At 47.9% G+C, this 19,028-nt stretch overlaps 1 protein-coding gene across 5 annotated transcripts in view; it reads left to right on the forward strand.

Moving 5' to 3' along the window:
- The window catches only part of LZTS3 (leucine zipper tumor suppressor family member 3), a 126,678-nt gene that overhangs the window by 77,990 nt on the left and 29,660 nt on the right, over window positions 1-19,028 (forward strand). Inside the window, exon 2 of one of the 5 annotated variants that reach the window (XM_074992228.1) lies at window positions 1,131-1,360. The exons of 2 other annotated variants lie outside the window; for them this stretch is intronic. The gene's annotated coding sequence lies outside the window, so the exon portion shown is untranslated. Of the gene's footprint in view, window positions 1-897; window positions 1,361-19,028 lie in introns of those variants that run through there. 2 more of the 5 variants (XM_074992229.1, XM_074992227.1) reach the window with 2 other exon arrangements.

Below are 19,028 nucleotides of genomic sequence, written 5' to 3' on the forward strand. Positions count from 1 at the left end.
GCTATGTTTGCTTAAGCTGCTTCAAAATCAGACCTTGCAGTAGAATAGTAACAGAGAGAAAGCCGTGCTAGTCTATATGCGATCAAACCAAAAAAGCAGTCCAGTAGCACTTTAAAGTGCTACTGGACTGCTTTTTTGTTTCGATTGTATGTAACTTACAGTAGGTGTCTGCAAATTTTAAGAGCTCAAAGTTGAAATTTGGGGCGCCATTAAGATTAGAAAGTTCTGATTATTTTTACGTATGTTGGTTCGTGATCCTTTGGCATATATGAAATTTTCTGCCAAAGTAAACAGTAGCATTTTTACACTACCCATGAATGAATGGCCAAAATTTTTTCAAAGATTCATCAAATCCTAGCACTGGAAGGGACCTCAAGAGGTCATCAAGTCCAGTTCTCTGCCCTCATGGCAGGTCCAACCACCATCTATATCATCCCTGTTACATATTTCAGCCATCTTTCATCCTTTCTGGTGGGCCTGCCACTGGATATGTATATGCCATTATAGATGCGGTGTTGTAGCCATGCTGGTCGCAGGATATTCAAGGCATCTTATATTGGTCCAGGTGGAATATATTGTACAATGAGGGGTAGAAAAGGAATGGCTTCTATGTGGATGGGTTTGGATCCAGTTTTCTTAAAGTGATTAGCAAGGTCAGGTGCCTGATTTTCAGAGGCTGTATGTGAGCACTTACAATCAATCCCTGTAAAGGGTCTCAGACTGAGTCCCCCAAAAAGTAAGCACCCAAAATCACAGTGTAAAAGCTTGGCATTAACTGCTGAGCAGGGCTTGGTGTAATTCCACACTGAGTTCTTTTCCCAAAGCTTGTAACCTGCAAAGAAAGAGTTAATGAAACTTCAAGTGCTTGGAGAGAGCAGTTCCTGGGTATTAGCCAATCAGAGGGAACAAAGCTTCAGCTCTGTGCCTGCACTAAGGCAACAGGTGATTTGTTGTTTACAACAGGTAGTGCCCTGGGCAGGTAAAGAAAACTCTTGAAGCCCTACCAGGGGCAGGGGCTGGGAGAAAAAAAAAACCTTGATGCTGAGGTGCCTGTCCAGCTGGCATATCTTTTGCTTCAGTCTCTCAGAGGGGGCTCTGGGTAGGGTGAAACTGTGGCGTTCCTTTGTTAGAGAGCACACTTCCCGGGAAGGATGGAAACAGCAGACGGCAGCCTGTTTGGACAAGGCTTGCGAAGCCTTACCCTCTTGTGCGTACAGGAGAAGAACATCTATCCAGCAGCTCAGTGGATTGCATGAACCAAGAGCAGCCGTGCCACCCTGTGATGGACAGAGAGAAAACACCTTGCCCGGGTTCACAGCTGTTCAGACCGTTTGTGTGGTGGAGGAGTTGGAAAGGTCAGGTATGGTATTGCTTTCGTTTCCTGCCTAAACTGTTTCGTGCTGTTAACAGTGCCTGCCTTTCACTCCAGAAGTGGCTGCTTTTGCAGGGGGAGGTGTGTGTGTTTATACTGCACTGAACTGGGTGTTTGTGTGTGTACACCACTGCCCTCTGCTGGAGAGAATCAAAACGGCTCTATTGTGTAGCATGGGGCCTATGTAGCTTATGGATATTCCCCTTCAGCACAAGTGGTAAGGGACTGGGATGGGGACTATTAGCAGTGCTTCTCAATCGGGGTACCTGAACCCCTTGGGTTACTCAAAAGTCTTCCAGAGGATATATCAACTCATCTAGCTATTTGCCTAGTTTTACAACAGATTGACATAAAAAGCATCATCCTAGTTGGTACAACTGAATTTCCTATAACGACGTGTTTGTACAGCTCTGTGTTTCACACACCCAGGCTTAAGTACAATATTTATATTGTAATTCATGTAGTTTATAATGTTATGGTAAACAGGAGAAGGGAAGCAATTTGTCAGTAATAGTGTGTAGTATTTTAAGGTCTTTTGTATTTTAAGGTCTGGTTTCGGAAGCACGTAGTTTTTAAAAGTGAGGTGGAACTTTGGTCTTGCATGCACCTGTCAGGTTGCTGAACGGCTACGCTGATCTGGCAAGGATGAGAACCACCGGTTTAAACAAATGTGTTACAGTGGTAGAACAAAAATTTGTGTGGGTCTGATGGTGTGAAAATTGTAGGTGCTGGGGGTATGTAATATTTTTAAGGGATACTTTATAAAAGAAGGTAGAGAAATGCTAACATTCATCCCTCACTATACAAGCACAATGGGTTCCCAAATTTCTGCTCGTAGGCAAAAACTCATAAGAGGGACACTAAATTCCCATTAAAATACAAGTAAAAGTCTCTGATCGGTTCCAAGTACTTGTAACTCAGCGAAGGACTGGCAGCATGTGGTGCTGCTTTTGAAAAGTAAGTGAACCTGGGTTGGGGGGGAGTTGGAGAGGGTTAAAGGCTGGGGGCACTTTGGGGCCATGAGCTGGAGGGAGGGTTAAAACCTGGTGGCAGGTTGGATTCATGGGGCAGGCAGGGGGTGGGTTAAGACTGCAGCGGGTTGGATCCACGGGGAGGGTGGCTGGGTTCAGGCTGCAACCGGTTGGGGCCACAGGGAAGGCGGGGGAGGGGGTTCAGGCTGCAGTGGGCTGGGGCTGCAGGGAGAGTGGTGGGTTCAGGCTGCTGCAGACTGGGGCTACGGGGTAGATGGTGGTGGGGGGGTTGCAGGCTGCAGCAGGTTGGGGCTGTGGAGCTGGCAGGGGGTTCAGCCTGAGGTGGGTTGGGTCTGTGGGGAGGGTGGGGGGTTCAGGCTGCTACGGGTTGGGTCTGCAGGGTGTGGGATAAGGGTTGTATTAGCGGGGGGAATTCACTCGTCTAGTGAACAAATGTAGGTATATGTGTCCCTCGTTTTAGCGTGTATTTGTAAGTAAAGGGCTCATTTAAGAAGGGATGAGTATATTAGGATCTGTTGTTGGCACTGAAGCAGTAAAGTTTTGAGAACACGGCTCAGACAGGCGTCTGATATGACAGTGCTGCACACAGAGAGCAATTGAGTTGCAAGTTTGCAACTGAAGATGTAGCATGTGCTCTGTAAAGTCCATCAGGATCCTTCTGCTTCTAAAGTATTGTATGAGGCTTTGATAATATTCTCTTCCATTCCTGTGTCATACCTTTGGTTTGCATTGATTGTCCCATACTTACTGACAATGCTACCAGTTCAGGCAACCCCAGTACAAACCATAAGGCCTAATGTTTATGGCAGCTCGTTCCAGGAATTTTTAAGCCATGTAGGAACTGGTTTATTCTCCAGCCTGGCTGCTCCCATCCAGGGAGGGGTAGGCGGGAGCCAAATAACAAACCTGTTTCCTTTGGCGGGAGTGTGTTGCAGGAGTGGAGGTGGGAGCTGCTTCACTGCCCTTGAAATTCCTCATGCCAGGTTAATTATAAATCAAGGCTGGATTCCCAATACAGAGGGAGGCGGCCGCGGTATGAACTGAAAACAGGCAGGGTTTGTAAACACATCTTGGATTTTTCATCCTCTGCCCATGAGCGCGTTGGGGAGGTGGGAGTGAGAGGTGGTCACCGGAGCCTGGAGGCGCCAGAGGCATCAGCTGGCATTGTACGCGTGTCCCATTGTGGAACAGGAGCCGGGCTTTGATCCTCGGTGGAGCTACAGTAATTCACATCTCCGGAGCAGGTACTCCCAGAGCTTGGCTCAACTCACTGGCTTCATGAACACCTCACTGCATTCCAACAGGATAATTCATATCTGGGGTCTCAGGCTGGGTGCATGTTCTGCTGGGATACGTAAGGGGATTTCCAGGGGACCATCAGCCCGTCTAGATCTTGGCCTCGTTTTACAACAAATGGCATAAACAGCCCTAGCAAACTCGGTACAACCGAAAATTTCCTCCAATGACTCGTTTATATGGCTCTGTCTACTACACACTGACCTGTGTGTACGTTATTATTATTCCAGTTGGTTTATTTTGTACTTGCATGGTAGAAAGTCAGAATTTTTTCAGTACTGGTTGGACCTCCTGGTCCGGCTCCCTTAGGACCTGAGCAGTCATGAACCAGGGAGGTTGTCGGCCCAGGGGAGGTCAGTGACCCCTGCTGGCAACTGGGCTCCTCCTGGGCCATTGACCTGTTCCCTTCCACCAGCCCAGCCTCAGCAGGGGCTTCTGGCTGCAGCTCCCCAGCTGCTGCCAGCCACCGCCACCACCCCACCCCCATTGCATCTGGCCATGCTCCCCAGCCACCACCAGCTTCCACGCCGCTGGCCCGGCCCCAGTTGTGACTCCCTGGCCACTGCCAGCCCCTCTGCCACCAACCCATCTGGGGCTCCTCAGCTCCCAGCTGCAGGATTCCCAGCGGGCCCCCACTCCAGGCTGCCAGGGCTCTCTGGTTCAGCAACGTCCACGGTCCAGAGAGTCCCGGGTTCCAGAGGTTTGACCTGTCCTAGTGCACTGTGACGGTTTTGTGTTTAAGTTTATAAGCGAGTAGCTTAGAAGTGAGGTGAAACTTGGGGGTATGTGAGACGAATCAGACTGCTGGGGGTCTGGAGAGGTTGAGAGCCGCTGATTTAGAACACGAGAACAGCTCCGCTGGGTCTGTCTCGCCCAGTGTGAGATGCTTCCGGAGGACAAACTTGGGGCTTGTCTACCCTGGCAAGTTACTGCTCTGCAGTGCCTTTTCTGTAACCAAAACATAAAAAAGAGGTGCCAGTACTCAGCCAGCTCCTGATCCCCTCCCCTCAGCTAATCCCATGGCTAGGGCTGTTGAGGTGCCGGTACTTAGTACCAGCAAGTACCGGCACAAGAACAGCACTGCTGCTCTGTCACTCTGTGAAAACACCCCGCCCCCACAGCAAGTTACAGCATTGTACGGTGCCAGTGTAAACAGAGTTCAAGCCCTGGGAGCTACGTTCCTCGTGGAGGTGGTTTACCTAGCGCACTGGGACACCTCTCTCCTGGCGCGGGCGCTGTGATCTCACAGCCGCATTACACCACTGCCCCCGTAGCACGTTAAACCTGGAGGTGCAGACAAAGCCGAGGACCGTTATCAGGCTCTCCCTCCCCTCTCGTCCAGTCCCGGTTTCTAGCAGCGTGAGGTTTAATACCCAGCGCCTGGATGGAAAGGTAGAACCTCGCCCTTCCAGGCTGCTCAGGGCCCTAACAAAACTGCACTGAAATACAGTGTGGATGTAGCTCATGGGCGTAAGTTGCATGGACATCCAGTGAGAGATGCTTATCTAAGTGAGGGCAGAGTAGGGCCAGTTCATTAACCCTAACTGGGCAACATGCCTGAGTAAACCCCTGGGAGGATGGAAATCCCCCTACAAACATAGTGCCCAATTCTGCAAGGTCCTGACCCCCTTCGGTTCTCTTTTTGTAGCATGAAAGGCACTCAGCATCTAGCAGGATGAAACCCTCTGAAAGCAGAGAGGTGGCCACATCAAAATCCCGGCACTGAACTCCCCTAAAAGCCAGGGTCCAAATCCCTATGCAGGCTCTGCAGCTCAGGAACCACCTGACCCACCTTTGAGCCTCGCTCAGGCACCTGCCCCTAAGTCACTTCTGCCTTAAATCCAGGGCAAGGGATTCTGCCTCTGCTGCGGAGGAGTGCTGGCGTCAGGATCCTGTCATGGGAATAGCCTTGCTGCGCGCACTCTGCCCATGCCCACATGCTCTCTCTGCCTGGCTCTTCCGTGGGGAAGAGCTCATAAGCCTCTCTTAGACCCTGGCTGGACGCAGAGACCGCCATGTGCTTCAATATCGAGAGAGGCTGTGCACAGAGAGGTCCAGGGTGGTCCGGGGGCCAGCAGGACTGCCCCCTCACTCCCCTGAGCTGCACTCTCCCCCGGCTCTCAGCTACCTACGGCTCAGGGGAGTAGGGGTAGGGATTGTGGCTTGAGGTGGTTAGAGAGGTTAGAGAGGTCCCAGGTGGGGGGACATGAGGGGTCCCATGCACCCAAAAGCCATGGGCAGGAGGGGCAAGGGGCCAGCCAGCGGGGCCCTAGCCAGGATGGGGGGAGTTGAGGGAGGCTGTGCTTATTCTGCTCCGGCACGGCTAGTGGGCGTTCTGGCGCCATTGGTTAACTGGGTTGGTTACAGCTGGCTCTACTCCATCGGCGAGCCCGGCTGAACACCTCATTTTGAGGTTGGCAATCCGGGGAGGAGAGGTAAAAGAAACTCCGCTTCCTGCCTTCTGAGGATGTTGCCCCGGTGAGGGGAATTGATCCCGCCTTCTCCACAGGCCCTGACCTCCCATCCCAACAGATTTGGGACGTGGAGGAAAGAGGCACCCCATCCGCATCCGCCCTGCGTCACCAGGTATCAGTTAGGGCTACGCATCTGCATGGGGGAAGGGGGTGGTGGCTGCCAGTTTTGGCCCCTTCCCTTCCCTGGTTTGAGGCGCGGCAGGAGGCGCAAAGCCATCTCCTCTCTCCTGGGATGGACAGGCTGCCTGACTGAAAGCCTGGGCTGTGGCAAAACAGGATAATGGCTGTTCACTGGGTCTCCTCACCTGCAGTTCCCCTCCTAGCCACGCAGCCGGGTGGGGATCTGCGGTCCGGGAGGCAAGGCCTTTGTGGGCTGGAGTCCAGCAAACCAAAAACAAGGTAATGGATCCCCCTGTGCGATTTCACAGACGCCAGGGGAGTTGCTTTGGATTTATTGGTGTAAATGAGATGGAGTCGGCCCCACCGACAAAGTTGAATCCATAGCAGTTCGCTGAATCCATAGCAATTCACGGGGACTCGCCTCTAACCTCACCCATCACTGCACTTGGGCTGCTCCTTACTGGCCAGTTCCTCAAACAGGTCAAGCCCGCGCCCATGCCTTTGTAAGGGCAGAGGCATGCTGACAGTTCACTTACTGCTCCACTGTCGCTGAGGTGAAGCAGAGCTTTGGACTCGGAGCCTGTCTCACTAGGGGCTTTACAGATTCAAGACATCATGACTTTTGCTTGTTTCTTTGAATGCTTTGGAATAGACGCCTGGCACAAAATTAAGCCGCTGGGTAAGATTATTTCTTTAGACTCTCCAGAGAGCAGCTCGTCCACTGGTGCAGCTCCACTGACTTCACAGAGAGTAAAAGATGTGTCCCGAGAATTTTGCAGCTGTAGTCTCCTGCTGGTTGCTGTTGGTGTCACAGCAGGGAAGTCCTGCTATCAGCACTCCTCATCTGGCGCGCTGTTGCTGGTAGATTGGCTTCGCCGTAACACCTGTCTCAGTCCCAGGCACGCCTGCAATGCTCCGATGAGGAGCTTTGGAACAGCGCAGGAAAAGAACCACTTGACATTCAGATCAAGAGCAGAAAGTGGAGATGGCTGGGCCACACTCTCAGAAAACCATCCTCCAGCAGAGTCTGTCAAGCTATCACACAGAACCCACGAGGAAACCTTAAAAGAGGAAGGCCTTGGACAACGTGGAGAAGATCTGCCGAGGAGGAACGACAACAACGGGGATATTTCCGGGGTCATCTAGAAGTTTCGTCCCGGATGGGGTGACGTGGAGGAGTCTTGCAGATGACCTGTGAGGCCGCACAACCAGAAGGTCTATTTTTACTGCAGCGTCACGAGTTTACCCCGTAAGGTTTCGGTATCCAGCTTTCACGACACAGTCTTCTGGTGCTTCTGTCCTTTTTCTTTAATTAAAGTGGTGGAAGGCTGGCCCAGGAAAGCCACAAGCTGTTGGCTGGATTACTTAACCTTCCTTAAGAATGTGTAACACAAGCAATTGGTTCTGCAACCTGGCTGGCAAGGGGCGATGCCTCGCTCGTGTGGGGCTGCGTGGTGGAGAGGCCCCACCGGCGACAGCCGAGGCAGCAGCGGCGGGCGAGCCAGGCGCTAAATGGGAGGGAGCGCCACAGAAAGTGAGCAGCGCCCGAGGCACAGCTGTGCAGGGCAGGCAGCGGTGGCCCCCAGCTGCCCAGGGGGTGAGCGGCAGCGGCAGGGCTGGGATGGGCTGCACGCCCAGCATCCATGTCTCGCAGAGCGGCGTGACCTACTGCCGGGACTCGGACGAGTCTACCTCCCAGCACCAAACCGCTGCCCTCTCGCAGGGTGCCACCGCCCCCCTGCACGGCCTCTTCATCAAGACCAACGCAGCCGACTCCATCCCCTCAGCGCTTGCCTACCAGAGCCGCCAGCCTCCAAACCGGTCCTCATAAATAAGAAATGCCCCGTAAGCTGAAGTAGGAGTATTAAATGAAACTCCTTGTAAAGTCGAATTCTCATAACTCGAATGGGCTTATCTCGGGGTATGACTGTAATCCGTCCTCGTTAACTGTTGAACTGCTTATCTAAAAGCCTTTTTTTTTTTTTTTTCCAAAAAAAATTTCAAATAATTAAAGACTTTGCAAACTAATTTGGCTAAAGCAGGTCTGTATCTACAAGAGTTATCTAATCCACATTATTACCACTCTAGCACCTAGAAGCTGCAACTGCACAGAGCTCCGTAGCACCATGCACTGCACAGAAACGAAGTGAGACCATGGCTGCCCTAAAGAGTTTACAAGCTAAATAACCGAGAGTTTGGCACCAAGAAGTCTGATCCTCTTTAATGCACAGTTAGGAACCCGAGGCACAAAGAGTTTAAGTAACTTGCCTATAGTCCCATGGTGAGTCAGTGGCAGGGCCAGAAATTGAACCCAGATCTTTCATGTCCCCATCTAGCATCTTAACCACAAAAAGAGATTTCCTGGCCACTTTCAGAATGCAGGGAGTTCGTGCTGCAGCGACGAGCATGTGATACATTCTCAGGCAGATAGAAGGGTGATTGTATTAATTAGATACCGGGCTGGTAGGAGGTTGTCAGAACCATCTTTTCTATCCCACCATTAGAGAGTTAATTTGGGCATCTGCGCGCTTTTGCAAAGAGATTTGCTGGGGAGCCGGCTTCACTATAATCCATCCAGACAAAGGAATTTCTCTTCTGCTTTTATTAGACACACACACAGGGTTCAGATTGAAATACTCGGAAACGGAAAGTTAGAGCAACATTCGTTCTGGAAAGGTCCCCTTGTCCTCCTTTTATGTTTGCATAAAGCCTCTGACTCCAGGTTTTCATTTAAAGCCTCATGGAAACCAAAGTCCTTTGGTAGGAAGCAGGAGGGGTATGTAGAGCTGGTTAAATATTGATTTGGGGCTTAGCAGGATGCACCCAGCAAAAATTACTGTTAGGATAAACCAAACACAGTAGAGAGGATAGCAATGAATGGAAAACCTTCCCTCTCCCTCATGTTTGGTCTGCTGCAGATGATACAACACAGAGACAGGGCAGTTGCTAACAGGTTGCTCTGCTCTCCTTGTTTTGATTCCCATTCTGAGATGACTTCTGCCTGGTATGTTCTGATGCCTCTCCCTGGATCTCCGCAGCCACACAGTAGGGTATCTCCAGACTATTTCAGGCTGCCCAGATGGTAGCCACCATGGGAGAAAAGTCTAGTCCAAAACTGTCCAAGCTTAAAACCTATCAGACAGAAGGGACAATCTGAACATACAAACAGATTTGAAGACTCCAAGGCCAGAAAGGGACCACTGTGATCATCTCATCTGCTCCAACACAGGCCAGAGAAGTTCCCCACACTAATTCCTAGAGCAAATCTCTGAGGAAAAACATCTTTCTGTCCACTCTTGTTGAGAGCCCGTTCAGCACAGCCTAGTTCAGAACAGGATTGGCGGATGGAAGGGGTCTCATGGGCGCCTCCAATCAAGACCAACATTTCCAAAAGTGGCTTCAAACACCCATTAGCATTTTAAAGATGGGATTACAAAATAACAGAGGTGCTCAGAGAAGGATGGATGCTCTTGGGGTTCAGGCACTGGTATAGGAGCAGTAAGTATGTAGCCGACATGCTATACGCCCCGCTCTTTAGAGAGGAGACGAGTGAAGTAGAAAGGCAAGAAGCTGAGACTCTGGAGGCTTGGGCTTAGCTCCTGGCCCTGAACAGGCTTCCAGAGGGATCTCTGTGCCTCAGTTCCCCATCTGCTATAAGGGACGATCGTGCTTCACTGCTCCCACCTTCACATGCTCTGAAAGTGCAGGGCGGGACAGGGAGGAGCAGGTTACTGTGCGACTCTGGTGCATGAGAGGTGAGGGGGTGGGATACAACAGAGGAGCTCCAGTGGGCAGCAGGCTGCTGTGGCCCACTGCTGTGACCCACCCACCCACTATTCCTGGTTGCCCATCCCTGAGTTATACCTGTACATCCCATGCAAGGGCAGGGGGGTAGTTACAATGATGCAAAAGGTGTCTTATGCTTTGGGTAATATACTGCCCCTGCATAAACACTTCATATGTTCTGGACCTGGGGGAGTGTACCACTGTAACTGCACCAGTACGGTTACACAGCTTTTGCACAGCTAGGCCTTGAGTGGGGAATGTCAGTCCACAGAGCTCTCACTGACTGTAGAGTCTCATAAACTGCACACACCTCTCAATGTGTAGGGGTAGGGAGGGAGTAGGGGAAGGCCCCAGGGAGCCTTGTGACACTCTTTCTGGCCATAGCATAGTTTGACCTGCTGCCAGCGGACGTTGGACCCTCTGTGTTCCATCTCTCCTCCATGACTCCTTGGGTTTTTTCCTTGTATTCATTTAAATATGGAGCCAGATTTGCCTCTAGATCTGCAGTCTTGATGTTAAACGGCACAAGAGGCTTTTTCATGTCAGTGGAGCAGTTTTGCTAGCAGAAATATGTTAATGTATGTGAGAGCTTGGCTAGATGAACACAGTAGGTTGTATAAATTATGGAGGCGGCACACTGCCTCCAGGGTTAGGGGTTGTCTAGAAACATACACTGAAAGGAGGCTTGACATTTCTTTGAATAAGTCAGTGTAACTTCTCTGAACCTTCAGCACAGAGGCCCCATCCTTGCACAGATTTAAGCATAAGCTTAACTCTATTTGTGTGAGTAGCCCCAATGCGACCAGTAGACTGTCTCACCAGAGTAAAGTCAAGCATGAGAAAAAGTCTTTGTAGGCTCAGAGTCTTACAATACAGAGGGCCTGATCCAGCTCCGGTTAAGTCAACAGGAGTCTTTTCCTGGACTTTGGGGGATGTGGAATCACTACAGAATAGATTTACAAGTAACTCAGTTACTTGGTTGAATTTGTAATCCATAATAAATTACCCTTTTTGAATTTTTTCAGTGGAGTGAATCCAAGTCCCTCGCACCCTGAGTCCTCATGCAATTAAGTGGCTGGTGTCTGAGATGTAATAGTTGACTCAGTCACACAGAGACTGTTTAGATGAGTGTATTATCAAGTCCAAGAGCTTGTTATGGCCTGGCCAGTTCCTGTTTTAATGTAACACTCACATCTCTTAATGATTTGAAAGAATTTAGTTTGGTCATATGGTAGCCGTGTCTTTAATTATGTTTACCTTATAATTATTTTGCACAGTAGAAAAACAAAACAAAACATTGTTTGGGTATTGTGATGGGATGGACTGGGTCCTGAGGCCCCCTGCTGGAGGCCTTGTGGTCCTGCCACATCTTGCCCCAGAAAAGGGTAGTAGAGAGGTCATCCGAGCTGCCTAGAGTGACAGTTTGGAACGCAACCAATTAGAGTCCAGCATGTATAGTGGTATAAAGGCAGGTGCAGAGCCACAGCCAGGGCAGTTCTTTGCTGGAGCTTGAGGAGAGCAGATGGTGCTCTGGGCTGGCTGCTGAGACTTCACCCGAACAAGGCGCTGAAGTAAGAGTGAAGCAAGTGCCGGGGCCAAGGGGAAGTGGCCCAGGGAATTATAGCAGCAATACACTTATTCAAAGAGACGTTGCATACAGCTGCTTGCTACAGGATGTCTAGGTTGGGACCTGGAGTAGAGGGCAAGAGTGGGTTTCCCCCAACCTCACATTCCTACACCACATAGTGGGGAACTGAACAATAGTGGCCCAGCTGTAGGAGTGGGGCCAGAAAGGCGCTGAGAGAGTAAAGACATTGAAGGCCCCCAGGACACCATTCTAGTCCAGAGCAGGGACAAAAAGAGACATTACCCAGGGCACAGAGAGGCCACTTGTTTGGCTTGTTCTCCAAAAGGGGTTTGCTTTGTTTCATATACAGATTGTGTGTGACTCGTCTGGAGGGTTGAGTTGCCAAAGAGCCACCAGAAACATAGTGACAGAGTGGGATACTCACACTCAGCAAGTGAGATCACCCCTTATAGATAGGTTTATATACTAGCACAAGTACTTGGCATTGCACGGGTCCTCCCTGGCCCCAGCCCCAGTTCACTGAGGTGGGGTGGTGGGGTTTAGACCTGGCTGCGGCACTGGGCCCATCCCCAGTGAAAGCAGGGGCAGGGCAGACATCCATGGCTTCTTTCTCGGCCCCAGCCCTGCAGGAAGAAGATGCCAGGGCTTTAGGAGCAGGGGGATGGGGCTTGTTTCCCAGCCCCAGCCCTGTGTGTGCATGGGGGTTGGGGGCTGGGGCCATGTAAAAGATCCACAGCCCCAGCACAGTGGTAGTGGTGGAGAGAGGGGCACTTACCTCTCTGGCAGGCTGGAGAGCCATCTCCTTGTGGCTACTGTTTCGTTGCTGTGGCTGCCTCCTGGTGGTCACTCTGCAGTATGACTGTTCCCTGCACTCGCTGCCCCCAGTGGCGAGTCTGGAGTACATCACCCCTCCTTTTGGTGCCCTTCCCTTTCCATGTTCTGGGAAATCCTGGGATTTCAGGCATTTCCTACTTTCCAGGCACAACCGAACCCTGACCTTGGTTTAAGTTAGGGTAAGAGGAGGCTGCACACCAAATGTCATGGTTGTAGCTCTTACAATTTAAGAGGAGTTCTTGAACAAATGTAGCACTGAGAGGCAGACAGACTGACACGCTTATATATAGCAGATTATTTCTGAGTGTGTTCTGGGAAGAAACCTGGGATTAAATAGATGATATCCAGGTAGCCTTTAACAGTTGTGGTAACTTGTTCATTTTGTAGACTGCGTACGGTTGGATGACAACTCTAACTTTTTACAATTTTTATATGAGAAATAACAAAAAAAAAAACTGAATTACAGGGCCAGTTCCTCACTTAGAGCTACACCAGTTTATGCCAGCTGAGTATCTCTGCTAGACTGAATTTCACATCAGACTCATCATCCTTATTGAAGGGACAGAGTTTGGTTACTTGGGCGCTGAGGACTGAGGTTTTTTGAATGTAACCGTCTGTTTGCCTGAATTGAGTGTTAAGCCTGATGTGCAAATTGTTCATATAACCTTGTGAGTTCCATTTTTGAATCCTGGGGTGTTTTTTTTTGAGGCTGTGATTAATGGTGCTTCTTTTGAAGCACTACACCATAAATTATTCAAGTTTTGGGTTGGTTAATTGTGACCTCTCCTTCCATCCAAGAACTTCTTGGTATGCAACCATGGAGTATGATAATGATTGCAGAGACAGAGCCCTCACCTTCCTATTCCAGTAACACAGTCCCACTAATACTTAAAGAGAATCTTCTGCTATTAACAATATAAGGCCCATGACCCCTGGCTGAGCAGTTCTTATTCCATCCTCTAGAGCAAGGTTTCCCAAATTTTATATAGTTGGGACCCATTTTTTTTTCAGTACCTTTCTTTGCAACCCAAAAATATAAACACATATTAAAAAAGAATGAAAAATGAATAAATTTTCACTGTTTATTTTTTATTCATGATAATAATAGTGCAGAGTGATAATTTGTATATTTTCTAAGGATGGGTATTTTTTTTCCAAGGACACATACTGAGCTGCAGACCACACTTTGGGAAACTCTGTTCTGTATTCCCTGAGCATATTTAAGACGTTACTGTGTGGAAATACCATAGACAAAAAAGCATTCGGTCCACTGTTCTCAGCAGGTTTGAGCAAACTCCACTGCAGCCAACACTGAGTTCATTAAAAAGCCATTAGCCTCATTAAAATCCTTCCTTTTTTAATCCTGAAAATATTTGAGATGAAGGGAAAACTTGTCTTCCTAGTTACTAACATTGAAGCTGTGTTGCATGGAGGTTTGGGATAGCTGAGCTAACCATCCCAAGACCCGTGGGCTGATCAGAGTCTGTCTGCTTAAGATATCAGGTTGGGAACCTCATGTGAACTGGGTTTCTGTTTTTTACAAGCTAGATAGGGAACGCTGTGAGAACAGCATCTGTTGTGGTATTTAATGAGCAGTGTGTGCTCTGGGAAGGACAGTTATACACTCATCTGTGATCCCAGAAGGAGACAAATCAGCCAAATGGGACCAAAGAGTGAGATAATTAGTTTTCACCTCCGTCCTCCATTTAGGGGGAGTTGTCTGAGGATGGGCTGAGGTAAAGTTGGTAATTTTATTTTTTTTCCAAAACAAATTATCCCTTAAAAATTGTTTCCAAAACAATGCTTTGCAAAAATATGCATCATGTCTGGAGCGTTTCAATTTCTCTATGAAAAATGATGTGCTTTGTATACTCTTTTTTTTCTTTTTATTCAAAGCATTACCAAGAGAATATTCAAAATGCTTCATTTACCAAAACATAGCTTTTTCAGTAACCAAATCGGTCAAAAGCCATGTTGAGCCCAGGCTTCATGGTTTCATTCCAGATGGAAAATGTACATTTAAAAAAAAAAAAGGATGTGTGTGAAGAGGTCCCTTTCGAACCAAAACTATCTTTGCCCTTTAGTAATGTTTCAGCTGGTAGGATTTGAGGTTTATTCCAATCAGAGAATGCGAGTGTCTTTACTTGTGAGCTACACCTACACTAGAGAGTTTTGTCGACACAACGCCAGTTTTGTCGACAAACCTCATGGAACATCCGCACTCAAAATGCCTTCTGTCGACAGTAAATCGACAAAACGCAGCACTTTTCTCAACGGCCTTCTGCCTCTCCCCCATGAGGCAGAACTTCGTTTTCAATAGAATCCGCTGACAAAAAGGCTGTGTAGATGCTCCAGGGGGGTCCTCCGTCAACAGACAGTGCTTCCAGGTCACTGGGCGTCCTTGTCAGCTGTGCTTCCCGTCGGCCGTTCTGTGGAGAGAGCGGCTGGGCAGTGTAGCCACTCTCTGTTGACAGATGCAGATCACTTTTTCTATGTGCTTGGCAGTCTGGCTGTGTTCTATCAACAGAAGTTCGTAACGTCTGGCGACAGATGGCTGTCACGTAGACAGAGCCGGGGTGAAAAGAGCTTTTCGTCAGAAGCAGTCAGCAGGCTTGCTTGTAGAGCAAGGTGCTCCCAGCCGAAGGAAGGGCACAAAATCTGGCTCTGAAAGGGGGCTGGCTGCATTGGCTTCTTTTGAAGTGCCTGTGGGGGAGAGCAGTTGGGGGAGTCACTTTGGATGTCGTTCAGCTGCATGTTACGAGCCGGAGGTCTGCCGTTTGCCCATGTGTTGACAAGGCCTGTGGTTTTTCCTCCATGACAGGCATGGCTGGCTGGCTATAAGACAGGAGAAGGTCGCAAAATTAGGGTGACCGTCCATCCCATATTTGGTGGGGCAGCAAAAAGGCGTCTCTACTTATTTTTTAAAAGGGACTAATTGTCCCATATTTGGGCCCTCCCTCCGCTGTCCTTGTCCTCCAGCAGCGATTTACATAAGAACATAAGAATGGCCATACTGGGTCAGACCAAAGGTCCATCAAGCCCAGCATCCCATCTGCCGACGGTGGCCAATGCCAGGTGCCCCAGAGAAGGAGAACAGAAGACAAGTGATTTATCTCCTGCCATCCATCTCCTGCCCTTGTTATGAAGGCTAGGGCACCATACTTTATCCCTGGCTAATAGCCATTTATGGACCTGACCTGCAAAAATTTATCAAGCTCTTTTTTAAACCCTAATAGAGTCCTGGCCTTCACAGCCTCCTCGGGCAAGGAGTTCCACAGGTTGACTGTGCGCTGTGTGAAGAAAAATTTCCTTTTATTAGTTTTGAACCTACTACCCATCAATTTCATTTGGTGTCCCCTAGTTCTTGTATTATGGGAAAAGGTAAATAATTTTTCTATATTCACTTTCTCCACACCATTCATGATTTTATATACCTCTATCATATCGCCCCTCAATCGCCTTTTTTCCAAACTGAAAAGTCCCAGTCTCTCTAGCCTCTCCCCATATGGGACCCTTTCCAAGCCCCTAATCATCTTAGTCGCCCTTTTCTGAACCTTTTCTAATGCCAATATATCTTTTTTGAGGTGAGGAGACCACATCTGCACGCAGTACTCGAGATGTGGGCGTACCATAGTTTTATATAGGGGAAGTATGATATCTTTTGTCTTATTATCGATCCCTTTTTTAATAATTCCTAACATCCTATTTGCCTTACTAACTGCCGCTGCACACTGCGTGGATGTCTTCAGAGAACTATCCACTATAACTCCAAGATCCCTTTCCTGATCTGTCGTAGCTAAATTTGACCCCATCATGTAGTACGTGTAATTTGGGTTATTTTTTCCAACATGCATTACCTTACACTTACCCACATTAAATTTCATTTGCCATTTTGCTGCCCAATCACTCAGTTTGCTGAGATCTTTTTGTAGTTCTTCACAATCCCTTTTGCTTTTGACTGTCCTGAACAACTTGGTGTCATCTGCAAACTTGGCCACCTCACTGCTTACCTCATTTTCTAGATCATTGATGAACAAGTTGAACAGGATCGGTCCCAGGACTGAGTCCTGGGGAACACCACTAGTTACCCCCCTCCATTGTGAAAATTTACCATTTATTCCAACCCTTTGTTTTCTGTCTTTTAACCAATTCCCGATCCATGAAAGGACCTTTCCTCCTATCCCATGACCACCTAATTTACATAAAAGCCTTTGGTGTGGGACCGTGTCAAAGGCTTTCTGGAAATCTAGGTATATTATGTCCACTGGGTGCCCCTTGTCCGCATGTTTATTAACCCCTTCAAAGAATTCTAATAGATTAGACAGACACGACTTCCCTCTGCAGAAACCATGCTGACTTTTGCCCAACAATTCGTGCTCTTCTATGTGCCTTGCAATTTTACTCTTTACTAGTGTTTCTACTAATTTACCTGGTACTGATGTTAAACTTATCGGTCTATAATTGCCAGGATCTCCTCTAGAGCCTTTTTTAAATATTGGTGTTATATTGGCCGTCTTCCAGTCATTTGGTACCAAAGTGGATTTAAAGGATAGGTTACAAACCACTGTTAATAACTCCGCAATTTCACATTTGAGTTCTTTCAGAACCCTTGGGTGAATGCCATCTGGTCCTGGAGACTTGTTACTATTCAGTTTATCAATTAATTCCAAAACCTCCTCTAATGTCACTTCAATCTGAGTGAGTTCCTCAGATTTGTTGCCTAAAAAGGCTGGCTCAGATTTAGGAACCTCTGTAACATCTTCAGCCGTGAAGACTGAAGCAAAGAAATCATTTAATCGCTCCGCAATGGCACTGTCTTCCTTGATCGCTCCTTTTATATCTTTATCATCCAAGGGCCCCACTGCTTTTTTAGCAGGCTTCCTGCTTCTAATGTATTTAAAAAACATTTTACTATTGTTTTTTGAATTTTTGGCTAGCTGTTCCTCAAACTCTTTTTTGGCTTTTCTTACTATATTATGACAGTTAATTTGGGAGTGTTTATGTTCCTTTCTATTTTCCTCACTAGGATTTGACTTCCACTTTTTAAAAGCTGCCCTTTTCTCTCTCACTGCCTTTTTAACATGGCTGTTTAGCCATGGTGGTTCTTTGTTAGGTCTCTTGCTGTGTTTTTTTATTTGGGGTATACATTTAAGTTGGGCCTCTAGTATGGTGTCTTTAAACAGTTTCCATGCAGCTTCCAGGGATTTTAGTTTAATTACTCTACCTTTTAGTTTCTGTTTAACTAGCTCTCTCATTTTAGTGTAATTCCCCTTTTTGAAATTAAATGCCAGAGTGTTTGACCGCTGCGGTGTTCTTCCCAACACAGGAATATTAAAAGTTATTATATTGTGGTCACTATTTCCAAGCGGTCCAGTAACAGTTACCTCTTGGACCAGATCCTGCGTTCCAGTCAAGACTAGATCGAGAATCGACTCTCCCCTTGTGGGTTCCTGTACTAGCTGCTCCAAGAAGCAGTCATTTAAGGCATCAAGAAATTTAATCTCTGAATCCCGTCCTGAGGTGACATGCACCCAATCAATATGGGGATAATTGAAATCTCCTATTATTACTGTGTTTTTTATTTTGATAGCCTCTCTAATCTCCCTCATCATTTCAGCATCACTATCACTGTCCTGGTTAGGTGGTCGGTAATATATTCCTAATGCCATATTCATATTAGAGGAATGAATTGTTATCCATAATGATTCTATGGAACATTTTGATTCCTTTAGGATTTTTACTTCATTTGATTCTATATTATCCTTCACATATAGTACCACTCCGCCACCCGCACGACCTGTTCTGTCTTTCCGATATAATTTATATCCCGGTATGATAGTGTCCCACTGATTGTCCTCATTCCACCATGTTTCTGAGATGCCTATTATGTCAACTTCCTCCTTTGATATGAGGTACTCCAGTTCACCCATCTTATTAGACAGACTCCTAGCATTAGTGTAAAAGCATGTTAGAAAACTACCACTATTTATATGTCCGCCTTTCACAGACGCGGTGGATTTTTTTATGCATGATTGTTTCACATCTGATCTTGCCCATATATTATTTCCCACGTTCCCTATCTGACTAACTTCTAGGGAATCCCTGTCTATGGAGCCTCGTGTAAGAGAAGTCTCCGTCCGATCCAGGTGCTCCCCCGCACCAATCGGCTTTCCCCCACCTCTTAGTTTAAAAACTGCTCTATGACCTTTTTAATGTTTAATGCCAGCAGTCTGGATCCACCTTGATTTATGTGGAGCCCATCATTCCTGTATAGGCTCCCCCTACCCCAAAAGTGTCCCCAGTTCCTAATAAATCTAAACCCCTCTTCCCTACACCATCGTCTCATCCACGCATTGAGACTCTGAAGTTCTGCCTGTCTATCTGGCCCTGCGCGTGGAACTGGAAGCATTTCAGAGAATGCCACCAAAGATGTTCTGGATTTCAGTCTCTTTCCTAGTAACCTAAATTTGGCCTCCAGAACATCTCTTCTACCCTTCCCTATGTCATTGGTACCAACATGTACCACAACGACCGGCTCCTCCCCAGCACTGCCCATAAGTCTGTCT

Source organism: Carettochelys insculpta, chromosome 4 (assembly GCF_033958435.1).
Source record: "Carettochelys insculpta isolate YL-2023 chromosome 4, ASM3395843v1, whole genome shotgun sequence".
Taxonomy (NCBI): Eukaryota; Metazoa; Chordata; order Testudines; family Carettochelyidae; genus Carettochelys; species Carettochelys insculpta.